Source organism: Pinus tabuliformis, chromosome 3_1, assembly GCF_031772625.1.
Source record: "Pinus tabuliformis cultivar Carrire ecotype Pingquan chromosome 3_1, CPIR1, whole genome shotgun sequence".
NCBI lineage: Eukaryota > Viridiplantae > Streptophyta > Pinopsida > Pinales > Pinaceae > Pinus > Pinus tabuliformis.
This window is the reverse complement of record NC_142301.1, coordinates 771,794,515-771,812,304: the sequence shown is the minus strand read 5'-3', so window position 1 is coordinate 771,812,304 and position 17,790 is coordinate 771,794,515. Positions and strand designations below refer to the sequence as shown.

General features: G+C 37.5%; 1 protein-coding gene and 1 long non-coding RNA gene across 2 annotated transcripts in view; both read left to right on the top strand.

The window, feature by feature from the left end:
- LOC149189658 (phosphatidate phosphatase PAH1-like) overlaps window positions 1–17,790 on the top strand; it is a 103,329-nt gene that overhangs the window by 76,634 nt on the left and 8,905 nt on the right.
- Window positions 8,799–9,632, top strand: LOC149189659 (uncharacterized). Its single transcript, XR_016256424.1, has 2 exons — window positions 8,799–8,936; window positions 9,029–9,632. It is a non-coding gene; the product is annotated as an uncharacterized LOC149189659 (long non-coding RNA).

Below are 17,790 nucleotides of genomic sequence, written 5' to 3'. Positions count from 1 at the left end.
TTTTTTTTTCCATGAGAAACTTCTCATTTCTTTTGTCATGATCTATGAATAATGGGAGTCTCCTCCTGCTTAGTCTGACAAGCACGTCCAGTTCCAGAAGGCACATGACCTCCACACAGTGCTACAAATGGAGGTGGTGGCAAAACTGGTTCAATGTGAGCACTTCTAGTGGATGATGGGGGTGGCATCGCTGTTGGTGCTGCTTCATCCTCATCATTCAAAAGTTTTGCTTCTAATTGTTCCAAATGTAAGGCTTCATTCTCCAAATTATCCGCCTTCGGGTTGTTGTCCCAAGTGATATATGCTCTATCAAATCGAGCCTGCTCACAATAATGTGTCAACAACCTCAAGTTGAATTGTACATAAACCTTGATGCACATACATCAAGGTGGTGCAAGGGGTGATTGTGTCCTCACAGTGGAGCACACCACCTATGGATGTGTTCATGAGTGGATAACATGGATGAAGTGGATGGATGAGGTGGAGGGTCAAAACCCTAGGGAACATGGGTAATTATCCTCCCTAGTCAACTCAAGGCTCAACTACCTCCTCAAATCTGATGCCAAAGGATAAGGATGAAGCATGAATGATCTAGCATGTGTGAACATGGTAAGATGAGGATGAGGTTAGGGAGAACTAGCTTTTTTTTGTGTTGCCTCAACATATGTGTCAAAGGGAGAGTACTTAGTCTCATGTGTATCACATAGACGTTAAGTTATAACCCCTAGTGACAAATTAACTTAAGGAAAATGCCTTATTGAGAATAATAGGCCAATACTTGGTCACTTAACCTAAGGTTTAGGACTTAATTAAAATATCTTGACCAATTAGGTGTGGTCACACTGGAATGAGTGAAAGTATGAGAATTGAGGGGTTAATATGGATTATACATGGGGAATTAAAGGCAAAATATGTGATGCACATTTTAGGATTTCGAATGAAAAGAAATGTAAGTGTAAATGTGGTCTTTACCTAGGTACAAGGTAAGAATGTGATGTGAGACACAATCTACTTAGGCAAAGTGGTGAAGTATAGTGAAAATGTATGAGTGAAGTGAATTTCACCTAGACAAAAGTTATAGTACGCTTGCAATAAACAAGTTGTCTAGGTGAAACTATGGAAATGACATGGAACATTAGGTAAGCACATCACCATGCTAGAGGACCCTTATGATTTAACCATGTAATGGAAAGTGGAAATGACTAGGTAATGTTAATTTTTGGCAGCTCAGTGACAAATTCCAATCATGGGAATAGATTCCTCTTTTGGAGAGGACCAATTTTGACTAATGAAGCCCTCAATTTGGACAAGGGAAAGTGTATTTTTGAAATAAAGCCCACGTGTGCATATTTGATTAGGTTGGTTCTAAAGCAAATTGGACACTCTTGGAAGCCTATAAATACAAGTGACCTCAATCTCATTTGGACATCTTTTTGCGCATTTTCTATTCTCTTCTTTGGTTTTGCTTGCACAGGTTTGAGGCAAGTTCATAAAGATTGATTGGCACAGGTCCAAAATTGTAGGGTCTGAAGTGCATATCTCTGTTTTTAGGGTTTTGGGTCTCAGCCACAGGCATGTCATGGAGAAATTTCGACCGAAGCCTTTCAGCCGCATGTATGACACATCTTCCCTTCGACTGGAACCTAAAAGTTGAATTTTCAGTTGATTGAAGTTTTCGCCTGTTGACTGCAAAGTTCAACAGTTGACTACAGACAGTGAGTTGATTACAAGTTCCTAAATCAGGGTTTTGATTATTGGCATTGTTGGGTTCTTCTCATAAATGTTTACTTGTTTTTGTTGGATAGGTTTATTGTTGAATATGTGGGTCATTGTACTCTCTCTTTGCTAAATCATTCAATGACAATCTAATAAGAAGAAGAATTTGAAAGGGTTTTCCCCATAGTGGGTTTTGCCCTGGTATCCGACCAATCCTGGTGTCCCTATGTGAATGCTTTTCTTCTATTGTTCCTTTATGTTCTGCTGCATGGATGATGATACTGTTCTTTCTATATAGTTGCATATGTTGTTGAATAATGAAGTAAATTTGAATATTGTTATGATGTTGTGGGGTGAATTCTATGTGTAAATAATGAAATGCAATTATCAAAGCAAAGAACAATATAGCCCTAATGAATAATTAACAGTAATCACGTACCACTAAAGACGCCTCCACCATCGTCCCTACCTTTGGAAGGCTAGAATGATCACACTGGCCTACACAAAACCCATTGTACCTCTCATGCAACACGAGGGGTAACATTGTACAATACTAATATTCAACCAACTTGAAAGTGGGTAGATGCATATGGTTGCTTTGGGGGTTTGAGGTTTATATTACCCCATCATCTATTGGGAGTTGGAATATGAACAATACATCATGCATAAACTTTGCTTGGAGTTTCTATGAATGTTCATGCTGATCGTGCAATTCTTTTGTATGCAACTAGATGGTATTTAGCATCATTATTTGAATAAATCGATGATTTTTTAAAAAATCATGTTTTTTTTAAGCAAAATGTTAAATTGCCCCTTAAAAATTGTGGTTTTTTATGATTAAAAAAATCAAGTTTTTTTTTTTTTTTTTTTGATTTAGCGCTGCTTGATGAAAAAACTGCTAGCCGATATGAAGGGCAGATTAAAGCACCCCATTTGTCTTTTTTCTCTCATTTTTTTCCTCAGCTGATGGAGAAGGGAGGAGAAGGGTTTGTGGGCATCCTTGTTGATTGTGCTGGAATCTTGGTAGTCGTCACCATTTCACTATCAATATTTTTTTGCAAGGGGTGAGCTTCATTTACCAAAACTATGGTGAAGTTTCCATTGACAGGGATGTATCTAAACCTCATTATCTTAATGCTTTTTAAAATAGATTTTTGTGTTCTTGCTTGCCTCTTTGCTGGCCTACATTTTGGCTCTATTTGTTAACATTTTTCCATGATTTTCGTGACTATTAAACATTGTAAGGGTTTTTTAATAAAGAAATGGGATAGCTAGCTTGAATTGATTTGTTTTCCACCCTCTTATTGTCATTTTTAGTTGCTAATGTTTTAATACAATTTTCTAAATCTTCGATAATTTATTTATTAAATCAGTAGGTTGTTATTTATTTTCTAGTGGGGGTTTAATGTCATTTTCTTGTGTTTGTTGCGCCTTAGGTTTGAATTTTGAAGTTGTCCACTTCCATTGTGTTGACCATTGAAGTTGCACTTGATTTTTTTTTTGAAGACTCCATGCACGTGGATATGTCAGAGGCTCTTCATGTACCATCAGAGTTCATATATCATGAGAGTTTTTTAACTCTAACTTCTTCTACATTGTACTCAGATTCCGCAAGGCTTATGGGGATGTTGTAAAGTGATGCTAGTATGATGAATCGAGTTATGTAACAGGCCTAGGTAACTTGGAACATTGTCATCAAGTGAGTTTACTCTGGGAGGTTTTTTTTACTTGGTTAATTATTGGTACTTTTTAGCACTTAATAATTAATCGAGTTTTTTCCTCCAAGCAATAACCTCGAAGTTGGAGTGCGGCTTGATGGCAAAGCCTTGGGTGAGTCCTAGTGTCTAGAGTCATTGTATATTACCATACTAGATGACTCAAGAAATTTCGCGGAATTTGACTAGGTCTAAGTAGGATTTTTTAATAGTTAAAAACATAGTTTTAAAACTCTGACTCAGACTTGGAACCGGCTGAGGGTCAACTCTGACTCGGACTTCGACTTGGTATCGGCTTACACTAGTCGATTCCAATGATTTGGTCTTTGTAAAAAGTACATTAAATATTTAATTTTAATGAAAATTCATACTTCTAAAAATTTTCATTCATGTTTCCAAACTCAAAGCATTAGAATAATAGAGAGAAGACAACACTTGATGAAAACATGTTCATGAATATATCTATTATATCAAAATGGCAATGATTGCATTGTCCAATACATGTAATATATAGAGATCAAAACAAAAACACATAACCAATGCTGCTCCAAAAACCAACTCCTTAATGCTCCTCCAAAGATAGCCCAAGAACCTCCTCAATGCTGCTCCAAAAACTAACTCCAACTGCTCACAAACTACTCATAAATGCAATGAGATAGTTGTGAGGAAATATGAGGGGGTTGGGTCTCATTTATAAGTGTGGGAGAAGGGTAGAGGGGCTAGGAAATAGTTTAAACAAAAAAAAAATTTCAAGTTCGTCTAGTCCGTCTTTTTTCCCGCCACCGAGACCGACCAGTTTAAGTGGGGCTTGGTCGGTCCAACTGGTCCATTACCGAACCGGCCGAATCGGTGACCAAGTTGGCTGGTTTGGTAACGGATCGATCGCTGAATTGGATAATTGACCTAATCAGTCCAGGCAGGGGTATGGCTCGGTCAACTAGGCTGATTCTGAGTTAGACCGGCCTAGTTTTAAAACTATGGTTAAAAATTTCCCACAAAACGAGATTTTTTAATTATTTTCTATGTAATGATGTAAATAAGTGGTCATGGGAAATGTATGGAGTGTGTGACCACTCGAAATTCATCCTCAAAGGCCCAACATTATTCTAGGACCTGCTTCGAGGGTCAAAAAACGACTTATAGCCCCTCAAATGCCACTTTTTTCTAATGTTAGTGGCCAAAATGAGAAAAAATTCAAAATAATTGAATAATATAAATTTTTCCAAATTCAAAATAAGTCAATTTTTGACATAGAGATTAAGTGGAGAAGCAAATGATGAAGTAGCAGCTATATGGGGCGCACCAAAAGGGGTATGTACCTTGAGAGACAATGATGATGGTGTTTATAAATCATTTGTCTCACCAACATTTTGCTCTGATCTCGTGGAGAGAGAGTTGTTAGTCAAAGCCTTGCTATGTGACAATGTTGGTTGATATGATGCTAAACAGATGGGTTACCAATCTGACTCTTCTTATGAGATCTCTTCAGATTGAGAATGTCCATGTACCATTTATGAATACCTCCCTAGATAAGAGGGAGTGTTGAAAAATGTGTAACTAGGTTCGGTCTTCATAAATATGAAATGTACTTTTTGATTCTTGTAAATTGAAAAATGTAAAATGAAAGAAAATTATTATTATTTTTGGAGCATGGGTTTCATGCTCAAGGTCTTTTATTTTATAGGTCAAGCACCCATTGAGTGCTTCTAGGGTCTGTCTTAGGTCAAGAAGTCAAAAGAGTCATTGCCATAAGTTGAAGACCCCTTCGGGCACATTGTAATTTGTAAAGAAAATTATTTTTGTCTTTAAAAGTGTCAAAATACCCTTCAAGACCAAGTCGACCTAATGTAAGGAGCCACATCCACCTTGAGAAGCCTATATAAAGGAGGGAACTCAACCTCCTTGCAACACATTCATTCTCTCACTCATTCAAGCGAAGGAAGAAGTAGAAGGCATCGAAGAAGGAAGAGGACAAAGAAGACTGGTTTTGGGCTATCTCTCTCTCACACATGTGAAGGAAGGCTAGAGTTTCTGTAGAAGATCTAGGGTTTTTTTTTTACAAGTTTGATCTTGGAGAAGAGAAGGAAAAAAGGTTAATCGAAGGTCACAAGAAGCCATCCTCAAGCTCTAGAAGCCAAAGAAAGCTAAGCGAAGGTCTAAGGAAGCCCTAGGATGCTAAAAGAAGCTCACACGTGTGGCAACAGTAACTGTAGGAGGGCCAGGAATTTCATGTTTGCAGTGGAGGCCAAAATTCTGTAGCTGGGGGTTGAAGTTGTGCTATTGGAAGAGATTTTACTGGATTTGACTTTGACAACACATCATTTTGAAATGTTGGGCTTGGTCTAAAGGTCTTGGAATTTGTCAATTGAAGAATCTATAAGGAAGAGAAGAGATTTGCGGGGTTTCCTCTCAAGTGGAGAGGTTTTGGCCTTAACTTATAGCCTATATTTTGTGTTCTTGTTCTTCTTGTTTTGGTAGCTGTTTGATGATACACAAACATAATAATAATAAGAGAAGCTAATAAGTAAGATAAGTAAAAAGACATCACAAGCAGTTATCAAAAGAAAGAGAAATCACTTTAATCATTTCCCTATAGATTTCTCAACAACCCCCACCATCTAGTAGTAGTGCTGGAGTTCCAACAGCTGTTCCTTTGCTGCCACCGCCTCCACCTACATCCTCATGTGGAGGGCATGTGCCCTCTGGTTCTAGTCGTGCGACTATGCGGGAGGATACTCCTAGAAGACCACCATGACCTTCTCAAAAATTAGACATTTCTCTTGGTAAGGGCCATGGGAAGTAGTAGATAATAGATTTACTTGTCTTTTCTAGTTTCTAGTAGTTTTTATTAGTGTTGCGAACATCGTGATTTTTTCGCCCCACCGATTTAATCGCCGATTTTTACGAAAAAATAGCGATTTGACGAATAAAAATCGTGAGTGGTGGAAATAGCGGGTTTTAAGAGCCGATTTTTGGTTTTGTTCTGTCATTTTTTTTCAGACAGTGGGCAAGTTTGAGAGTTGAGGAAGAGAGGAAGTCATCTACAAGGGAAGAGGAGGAAAAAAGCGAAGAATTTTAGCATCTCAAGCAAGAAAAAATCGAGTTTGGACCAATTTTCTTCAACAAAGCGTGGTTTCCAGGTATGGGCACCAAATTTGGCCATTTTTTTGGTTTTTTTCTTGTTTTTGCTTGGGATTCTATAGCCCATTGATTATCAACGATTTTTGAGTGGATTTGATTGTGTTTTTTTCATATTTGTTGCATAGAGTGGAGAGTGTTCATTTTGGTCAAAAATGCAAAAACTTGATTGTTAGGCTTATAAGTTTAATTTCTTCTTGTGCTTTATTTTTTTGCATCATTTTTGCTTGGGTTTGAATGTGCATTTTCCATTATTGTTGCATTGAGTTGAGAATTTTTTGTTGTTGTTGTCAAAAATTCAATGTGTTGTATGTAAATTTTATTTTTATTTTTTTTAACTTGCAATTCTTCTTGTGCCCTAGGTTCAACTTCAAATTTCATCTTACATTAAAACTAAGAGTTCAACAAAGTTACAAACATGCCAAGGAAATTGGACCCTCTGTGGGAATTTGATGAACCTGATGGAAGGTTTGACATATCAAACTTGACTTGCAAGTTGTGTGGGCATCATATGACAGGGGGGGTATACAAATTGAAGTATCACTTTGCACAAATCCTTGGACATGATGTAGGGCCTTGCATCAATACAAATCCGGAAATCATCCGAAGAACCCTCAGATCATTGGATAAAATAGAGCAAACCAAACTGTCCAAGTCAGCTCTGAAGAGTCAACTAGCAGGGAATAGAGTGTTAGGAGATGAATATGAGGGTGGCACTAGTTCTACTTTAGCATCAGTGTCTACAACCAACCCTTTAGTTGCCTCATCATATTTTGTTCCTAGAACCACTTTTAGTTCACAACCATCTCTTCAATTATTAAAAAAAAAGGAGAAAGAAGAAGCTGACAAGTTGTTGGGCAAGTTTCTTCTTTGGAGTGATATTCCTTTCAGCGTTGCAAGGAATAATCCATTTTTCCAGCTTGCTGCTGATGCTATTGCAATTGTTGGCCCAGGGTACAAAGTCCCTTCTTATGATGACTTTAGAGGCCGCATTCTTCAAAATGAAAAGGTTGACTGCACCAAGAGATTGGAGGAGTTTAGGGCATCATGGGCACACATAGGATGCATTGTGATGTCAGATGGTTGGACCGATCAAAAGGGTAGAAGCCTTGTAAACTTCTTGGTTAATTATCCCAAGGGGACAATGTTTATGAAATCTGTTGATGCATCTGCACATATCAAAGATGCATGATTATTATGTGATTTGCTGGATGTGTTTATTTTGGAGGTGGGTCCAAAACATGTTGTCCAAGTCATAACGGACAATGTTGCAAATTATGTTGCTGCTGGCAAGATGCTTATGGAGGGGCATCCTACTTTATTTTAGACACCTTGTGTTGCACATTGCATTAATTTGATGTTGGAGGACATAGGAAAATTCCTTTTTTCAAAGATATTGTTGACTCATAAAAAAACATTACAAAATTTATATATAATCATGTATCTGTGCTTCATTTGATGAGAATGTTCATCAACAACAAGGAGTTGGTGCGCTCTGCTATTACACGGGTTGCCATCAGTTTCATATCTCTTCAATCCCTCTTGAATTCTATGTGGGATGTGAAGATAATGTTTCTTTTAGATCAGTGGCGTGCTTTGGCATTTAGCTGCAAACCAGAGGGAGAGGCCATATGCAGATTAGTTTCATACCAGGAAAGCTTCTAGGCAGGAGTGCAGGAGGTGTGCAACATTACTGAACCTTTGGTAAAGGTTCTTCAATTAGTTGATGGTGACAAGCCCGCAATGGGCTACTTATATGAGGCCATGGACAGGGCCAAAGAATCCATTCAAATCTACTATGATGATACGGGAGATGAGGGGTTTCAGAAACAACTCCTCCTATGGGAAGTTATTGATAAACGATGGAACAACACACTCCATCGTCCCATTCAAGTTGCAGGGATTTACCTGAAACTCACATTTTCTTACCCCTATGGGTTCTTATTTGATGTTGAGATCATGGATGGATTCTTCACCTGTGTTCAGAGGATGGTGCCATCTCCATCAGAACGTGCAGAAATCTCCAAAGAAATGGAGATATATAGGATGGTAGGTGGCACATTTAGCTTTGACATGGCTGTGGTTGATAGGAAGACTAAAATGTCAGGTATTTTTTAGTTTGTTTCAAATTTCATTGTCTCTTCAAGTTCATAACTTCATACTTTGCTTCAACTTTCAAATTTGATTTATTTCTTATGTTTATCTTATTTTTAATTTTGTTGTAGATGCATGGTGGAGAAGCTATGGTGGCAGAGTACCCAATCTACGAAGGCTTGCCATTCAAGTGCTCAGCCAAACATGTAGCTCCTCACGATGCGAGTGCAATTGGAGTGTATTTGAAAAAATACACACCAAGAAGTGCAATAGGTTAAAACTTAAAATATTCCAAATTTCCAATTAATTTTTTGAATTCATTAAATAATTTTTTTTATAATTATTATTTTATGACCCTTGTATAGGTTGGAGTCCCAACGACTTAATTATATGGTCTACATCTACTACAATCTTCGATTGTGGGTGAGACAACTTGAAAGGACACTTGATATGGAGGCCATCTCATTGGATGGGATTGACACCACTGTTGCATGGAGAGTTGAGGCCGAGAGGCCTCTCATGGAGTCTGTTGCTGATTGGTTAGAGCAAGAGGCAGTGGAGGGGTTAGAGGAGGAGGAGGAGGAGCAATAGGAGGAGGAGGTGACACCACCTACCCAGGCTACCTCTGTCACCAGTAGAGGACGTGCTCTATCTCCTATAGCTCCTAGTTCTTCAGCTTCTAGAGCACAATAGAGTCCACTGCCAACTCCACCACCATCTACATCTAAAGGGAAAGCTGTTGCATTTTCTTGCAAGAGAGGCAAAGGAAATCAATAGTATTAGTTATTTGGTTCATTTCATTGTATATGACATTATGACTCATCATATGAGATACATTATTATATTTTTTGTTGATATTTTGAGGCTGAGTTGAGACTCAAGACTTACTATTCATGACATGATTCACTGTTATGTGTGATGTAGCACTAGAAATGATATTACACATCTTATAGATTAGTTATTTTATCATATTTATGTGTCAATGCATTTATTTTATGTTGTAGATGCTTTGGATATTCAAAAAATTGAAAAAAATTGAATATTTTTGTATTTGCCATTTTTTCCCCTCACCGATTTAATCTTGATCGCGATGTTCCAACATTGGTTTTTATAATTGTTGAGTATTTCATATTTATTATGATATTTTTTGTAAACAATATGTGACAATTTATGTTTGAAGTTTGAAGTTGGCAATTATAACTCATTGGTAAAGAATTATGAATATGGTGCTTTGTGAAAGATGAAAGTTGAAACCTTTTCATTTCATGTCAGATATTCTTTGTTGTAATGATTACAAGTACAACTTTGGTGATTAATGATGATAAATGTTATATATTGAATTTTGAAAGCTTGAAACTTTAAGATTGATGAATCATGAGACTCAATATGTTGTATGTTACTAACTTGTGGACGTGGTTGATGAGGATTATAACTTCTACATGATTGATGTTATATGGTTCAATCTATGTTTTTATGCTTTTTATATCTAATTCATCATTCTACATGCTTTTGTTGACATGTATGCATCAAAATATATAAAAATATATATTATATAAAAATTTACTCCAGATTTGCTCCCGAATCGGGAGCTTTTGAAAATGTCGTTCCCTTCTCCCTCTCCCGCTCCCAAGTAACCTTGGTTTTGGGTCAAAATAAGTTGCTGCCCTCTAAGTCGGACTGTAAACTCTGCATAAAATGTAGGGACAACAATCTGTTAAGCCCACAACAGCCACCCTACAAGTTCCTCTACACTTCTAGATTTTATATCTGAGGGTTGAGAAGCATGAGGATCAATGTTGCGGATTTTGAGGCTTCTTCTCAACCTAAAACTGCTAAAGAAATCAATTTCCAGCAAGCTGGAGATTGTTTTTTTAGAATTATGGGTCAAAGCCTCTTGGGAAAAATGCCCAGGAATTTCTAGATTTTAAATTGTACATTTAATGTGGCTATAAATTGCATAAAAATTACTCTAAACACAAAAATTAAGTATAATAGAGGTTTCTGAACAGATTACTTGGAATGTTGAAACCTCTGATTTTATTGTAGATGCCGTATGTTGCAGCCAATAATTTCCTAGATCTGCAAAACATTTCAACTAGATACAAATGTAAAATATGCAAAAAAATGTGATTTGTACCTATCCTTGGTTAGATCTATCAATTTTATTCAGTGTCTCCAAGGGGATGCTTGCTAATAAAAATAAACAATTAAAGGCCCACAATGTAAATACTCTTAAATAAAATGCTAAAAATAAAAGGTTTTTGTTATTTCAGAAAAAGGTGGTTGTTGAGCTTATACATGTTTCTTACCTCATCCTTGCGGGAGCGTGAAATTAACACCTTAAGTTGAGTTGGCTTGATAGCTCAAGGGAGTGGGTTTGGTCCTGGAAAGAATTTGCCCCCCACTATTGACTTAATCCCTTTAGTAGTTTTCAAATTCACTCAGGAGCGACCTCTTTCAATGTGGCATCTCTAGTCTTCAAATCTTGTGTGGGATGTGTTGCTGCCTGATTCCACATCTAAGGATAGCATGGAGAAAGTCTCTAACTGCACTTAGTGTGGCCTTGGGGGCAAGCTGTGAGTTAGGGTTGTCGTCCAATTCCCAACTTCTCCGTCCTCTCCTAGATGAAGCCAAGGGGGTTAGACCCTAAAGGAAATCTAAGGCTTGGTTAGTGATACTAAACAAGTTCTAGGAGATGAAAGATTAGTTAATCCAAGAGATATATCAACTGTCCAACTAAAACATGCAAGTGCTTTAACAAGTGAATAATATGACCATGAGCATGTAAAGTAAAATAGATAAACAATAGTATCAACAATATATATCCTTTGCAAGAAATGAAATAAGACAATTGCCAAGTAAATAAACTTGCAAGAGGTAAATGCTTAAGGAAGGAAATAATTACTCATAAAGTAAAAGCAAGTAAAGATACAATTGCACTTGGAAATGTAAAGTGGTTCACAGGAGATAACTTGGAGTAAAAGTTGCACCAATGAGAGATATTCCCAAGTAAGTAAATAAACTCCAAATGCTTCAAGATAAACAAAGTGAACTTTGAATAAAATGCTCCAAGTACAAGAATATGAATGAATGCTTGTAAAGTTAAACCCACAATTCTTGCAAAAATGGGATACGCTACTTGAAAAGTAAATGATACTTGCAATTGAAACTTAATAACTCAAGAAAGCATAAGCATAACAATTGTTGCAAGGAAAGTGAAATGATGTGATGTAGAATGCTCTTGGTTAGTTTTAGTAGTCTTACTCTAATCTACTCTAATGTGAAAGCTTCCTCTCTAAACTTTTGCCTTTCTAAGGATAAGGATAGTAGCAAGGGGCTTCAAGTGGAGAAACTTAGCTTCATTACCAAAGATCCACCTAGTCCGTCAAGTCTACCCACGTGCCACTGTTCCGACGCAGGACTCAGGCATACCCTAACTGCATGGTCACATGTTTACCTTCTCACAAACTTGGGAGAAGAAAATTGAGGAATGGGTCCTAGTCTCTATTCAACCAACTTAGGTTGGATTTTAATTTTAGCAAGAGAAAATGACAAATTGCAAATTGTGAATGATATTTAAAGTAAAGTAACAAGTTGCAATGAACATATGAACTAAGTTAAGTGAGACAAGTTGTGAATAAGAAAATCTAAATCAAGTGAGTGGAAATTCGATTGCTTGCTACAAATAAACTAAACTAACCAAATTAGATATCACTTGCATGTAAATGAAATCCAAATGTGAAAGCATGCACAAGTGAAAGATGAAGCAAAAAATGTACAATTAGCTCAAGACCAGGGATTTAAATTGCATGAAACTAGATTAGTATGAAATTAAAAATTGCATGGAACTAAAATAACAAATAGATGATACTTGTGAAAATGAACTAAACTAAATTGTAAGAGAACATCAGAACAGAAATAGAACCAATTAGCAATAGAAATAACTAAGTGAAAGAGCACAAGCATGAAATAAAAAGTGAATTGGTACAAGGCAAATAGCATGAAGTTAATTCCTTGAGAGCACAAGCATGTAAACAAGCGACTTAACATGTAGAGATAAGAGGAAACTTGAAATGAACAATATTAGCTCAAAAGGAAATGCGAATTAGTAGGTTCATAGCATGAGCATGTGAAATAAGCAAATTAGCATGAAAATGAAAATGATAGAAGTTAACAAATTAGATCTGACTTCAAAGAAAAGAAATAGAGCTCAAATCAAACATCATTCAAAGAGGGACCTTCTCTCAAAAGAGAGGAGTGGGATGCCAAGGGGATGATCCCCAACCTCCCAAAGAAAATATTTTTTTATTATTTAACTTAGTGTGAAAGCCCACTTATAGAGATGAGGGATTTGGGAAGAGCTTACAATATGCACTTGAAAACCACAACTACTCTATCCAAAAGTTACAATGAGAGATCTAAGATCTACTGGAGAGATGCTACAAAAGAATAGGCCTAAAAGCTTTGAATGAAAAGCGATGTACAAAAGCGTTACAATTCCTAAGTGTGAGGATTTAGAAGGAGAGATGAAGTAGCAAGAAGGAGGTATATATCTTGAAAGTTTCTAATGTGAGAAGGAATCCCAACGTATGAGCTTTGTCTCTCTCATTCTCCAATTCGAAATGCCTTCAAAACACCTATATGACAAGAAGAAAATAAATTAGTTTGAAAGGGAAGCAAGCTGAAAATATACAAGAGGAATCAAGTTCATGAGATGGAAAGAAATTGTGGACTAGATACTAATCGGAATTAACTTATAATACAATAAATGCCTCACTAAACCAACTCATATGACCTGATTCAATGAGTGGAAAGTTGGGGATTAAACCCAACACTTAGCCTTCAATGTTAAATAAAAACAATGCTTGCACAAATAGGAAAAGACAATATTTTGTTTTTTAGAGATGAAAGAGAAGCATAGGGCTCATGAAACCCCCTTTCAATTATGTCTTTTGATATCCTTGGAGAATTCCTTTCTTGTGTGGCTTGCGAGCTCCTTGAAGTATTTGGAGTTGGATGGTCCAACCGAAGACTTCCCCTAACTCCAAAGGGATTTGGTAACCTGCCTTTGAACACAAGAAACACTTGCAAACCAATTGTTAGTGCAAAGGAGTCTTGTGACTTGTCATATAGAGGCAAGGTTGAATTTGTTGTTCAAAATTGCAACAATGCACAAGATATGGCAAGGTCAAAGGAGATTGTAAATAATTACAAATATCCCCTCCCTAGACAATAATGCCCTTATACAATGCACAAAATCAATGTTGCTTGGGAGCGGGAGCGACCATTTTCAGAAGCTCCCGGTTTGGGAGCGAATCCGGGAGCGATTTTTTAAAAATATATATATTTTTTATATTTTTTAATTTTTGATACATATATGTCAACAAAAACATGTAGAATGATGAATTAGACATAAAAAAAATAAAAAACATAGATTTATCATTGAACCATATCACATCAATCATCTAGAAATTATAATCGTCATCAACCATGTCCACAAGTTAGTAAAATACATATTACAACTGCAACATATTGAGTCTCATCATCATGAATCATGATTCATCAAATTCAATCTTAAAGTTTCAACTTCAAGCTTTCAAAATTGAAAATTCAATAACATTTATCATCATTGATTACCAAAGTTGTACTTGTAAGCTAAGTTTAACCATTAGAAGAAGTAATATCTAAGATATTTCTAAATCCTAACTTCTAACTGTTAACATGATATGAAATGTTATAAATTTATAAAATGAAACATGAATAATGAAATGAAATGAAACAACTTTAGTCTTTCACGAAGCATCATTTTCATAATTCACATCATTACCAATGAGTTATAATTGCCAAGGCCCAACTTCAAACTTCAAATTTTCATTGTCACAGTGATATATTGTTTACAAAAAATATCATTATGATATGAAAGAGTCAAGAGTCAAGAGTCAAGGACTCAAAACTCAATAGTTATGAAAACTAAAGTCTAATAGAAACTAAAAAAGACAAGTAAATTGTAAATCAGAATCTACATGTGGCCCTTGCCACGAGAGTCTCCAGGAGTATAAGCAGGTCGTGGTGGTCTTCTAGGAGTCTCCCGCACAGACTGACGACCAGAACTAGAACCTCTACGTGAGGGTGTAGATGGAGGTGGCGACAGCAAAGGAACAAGACTCGGACCTCGAGCATTGCTACTGGATGGTGGAGGTGGAGGTGGAGGTGGCATGGCTGCTGCAGCTGCTTCATCTTCATCCCTTACAAGTTCCTCTTCCAGTTCTTCAATATGTACAATGCCATCCTCCAAATTGTCATCCTTTGGGTGATTGTCCCAAATTTTATATGTGGGATCCTCATAAGCCCGATCACAATAATGACTCACCAACCTCAAGTTGTAGTGCACATAAACCAGGCTTTCTGCTCGGTTTTCATTGAGTCTGTTTCTTTTCACATTATGTATGTAGCTGTAGGTGCTCCAACACCTCTTTGCAGAAGAAGTATTTACAACCTGTGAAAGAACTTTTTTTTGCCAATTTTGACAAAAGTCCATGCCCGCCATATGTTTCCCACCATGTGAGAGTATCAAATCTATCTCTGTCGTCCATTGCATGGAAGTTACCATACAAACCAGTGCCACTGAAGTATCTGCCTATTTCAAGGCGCACAACTGCACATTCCTCCCTGTCAGGTACCAACTTTTCTAATGCTTCCAAATATCCTTTAGTTACCTCTGGATCTAAATGGGGTTTGGTCCTAACCCCACCCTCTGCTGCAGGTTGGCCCAACCAAGATGTAGAGTAGTATTTTGGCGTAAGGATATACGCCAAGCAATGTAGTGGAAGATTAAGCCTATTCCACCGTTCACACACACAATCATGAATCAGTTTGTACAAGTTGGGATCTATATTATGAACAATGTCTTTTATTCCCCCAACATGGTATCCATTTGCTCATACACCTCGCCAATCACTGGTTTGTCTGCATCTGCAAACCGAATCATGTGATAAATTGGCTTGGTGAAAGCCAATACCTGCCTCACAGTTGTCCAAAACTGCCCATCAAGAGCGGCCTCCTCCACCATTTCAAAACCTGCCATGTCAGCTACATTTGTAGCCCTTTCCTTTAATACTTGCCAATGTGGACTTGATACCATGCTAGCTAATGCCTCTCTTACCTTCAAAAAGCGTCTGAAGGTGAGGTAATAGCTACCAAATCTGGTCTTCGCAATCTTCAACAACTCCAATCTTGAGTGACTGCGGAAAAGGCCATGGGTATTGCTATGATTTGTAATAAATTTTATCATTTGTTTGCCTTTCTTGTACAAATCACCAATCCATTGGTATTGTTCATTTTTGTTCTTGACAATATCATGCAACAGAAGGTTCAATGTGTGAACCAAACATCCAGACCAAAATATGTTCGGGTATTTATCCTCAATAATTGCTCCCGCTGCCTTACAATTAGGAGCATTATCAGTGATGACTTGGATGACATTGTATGGGTCAATACGCTCAATTGTTTCAAGTAATGCTTCTGCAATGTTGATGGCGGTCTTGAACTTGTCTGAGTAATCATGTGCAGCTAGAAAGATGGGACCACTAACAGACACAACAAGAACACTTATCAATGGCTTGCCTTTTACATTTGTCCATCCATCAGATACAATGGACACCCCATGGTCAGTCCACGAACTTGTCATTCTATTCAAAGAATGTGATATTTTTGCTTTTTCATGATCAAGGCCAACGGTTCTTGCCTTGTCATACCCAGGGCTCTTGTATCCTTTAGGGGCATCATTTATGGCAAAAACCATTTCGTGCCAATAAGGTGAGCGAAGAACATTGAATGGTATCCCACATGCATAGAGAAACCTGTAAACCTTTGAATCCACATCATTCCTACACCCCTCATCAAGGAAATCTGATATGGTTCTATGCCTTAAAGATGATGACTCTGTGCCTCCATATCCACTACCATGGGAGGATGCTGAAGGAGTTCTTTGTGAGTGTGAGCTTGGTTCAAAGAAACCCCTTGATTTTTTTGATCTGTGTTGGGCTTCCTTCTCTTCTCTTATGTATTTGGCTCTATTTGCCGCTGACACCGCTGTACAAGTTTTGATTCCTATTTGTTTGTCTCCATCCCATGGCCTTTTCCCGCAGAGGTGTCTTCTAGCACGGGTGTATGAACCTGTGTAATCAGTGTTGCAATGGGGGCAATGAAATTTAGTGGTTCCACCCCCTCTCCCTGTTTCAGCCCTGTTAACATATTTCCACAATGGAGTTTGGTCTTGTTTAGTTTTTTGAGGGGTCATGTTCATCCTCCTCCAGCTCCTCCTCACCGGGGTTTTCACCAATTTGACTTTCTCCAGCTTCTTCATCCCCCTCTTCAGTTTGGCCCCTCCGTTTCCTACTCTCCAGCACCATAATAACCATAAAAGGGACCAGGAAGAGGAAAATGCCAAGAAATATAGCTAGGTCCATGGTGTTTGATGTTTGTAGGGTTTTGATTCCTGAATCTGCAAATTAATTTAATTTATTGGGATTAATTAATTTAATTTATTAATTTAATTTAAATTTATGATTTTTAAACTCAATAAACTAAATTAAGTTAACTAAATCACTACCTAACTAACTAAACTAACTAAATTACTAAGTTACTTACCTCTGCAGGCTTGCTCCTCGCTCCTTGGCACTTGCTCCTCGCTCCTCAGCACTTGCTCCTCGCTCCTTTGCTCTTGCTCTTGCTCCAAACTCTTGCTCAATGAAGTCACAATGAAATTTTTTTAGGCCCATTGGGCTTTTAAAACCAATTTTTTTTTTTAAATTTGATTTTTTTTTTTTTTTTGCATTCGCGGATATATATATATATATATTTTTTTTTGCGTCCGCGGATTTATTTATTTATTTTTTTTCCGCCGGATCGCTCTCGGCCTGCGTCGAAACGCTCCCGGAGCGATTTTTAACGCCCGGGAGCGATCGGGGAGCGATCTATTTATTTATTTATTTTTTCCGCCGGATCGCTCTCGGCCTGCGTCGAAACGCTCCCGGAGCGATTTTTTACGCCCGGGAGCGACGGAGCGATCGCTCCCCGAAACGCTCCCGAACAAAGCAGGCAGCGCGCTCCCGAAAATCGCTCCCAT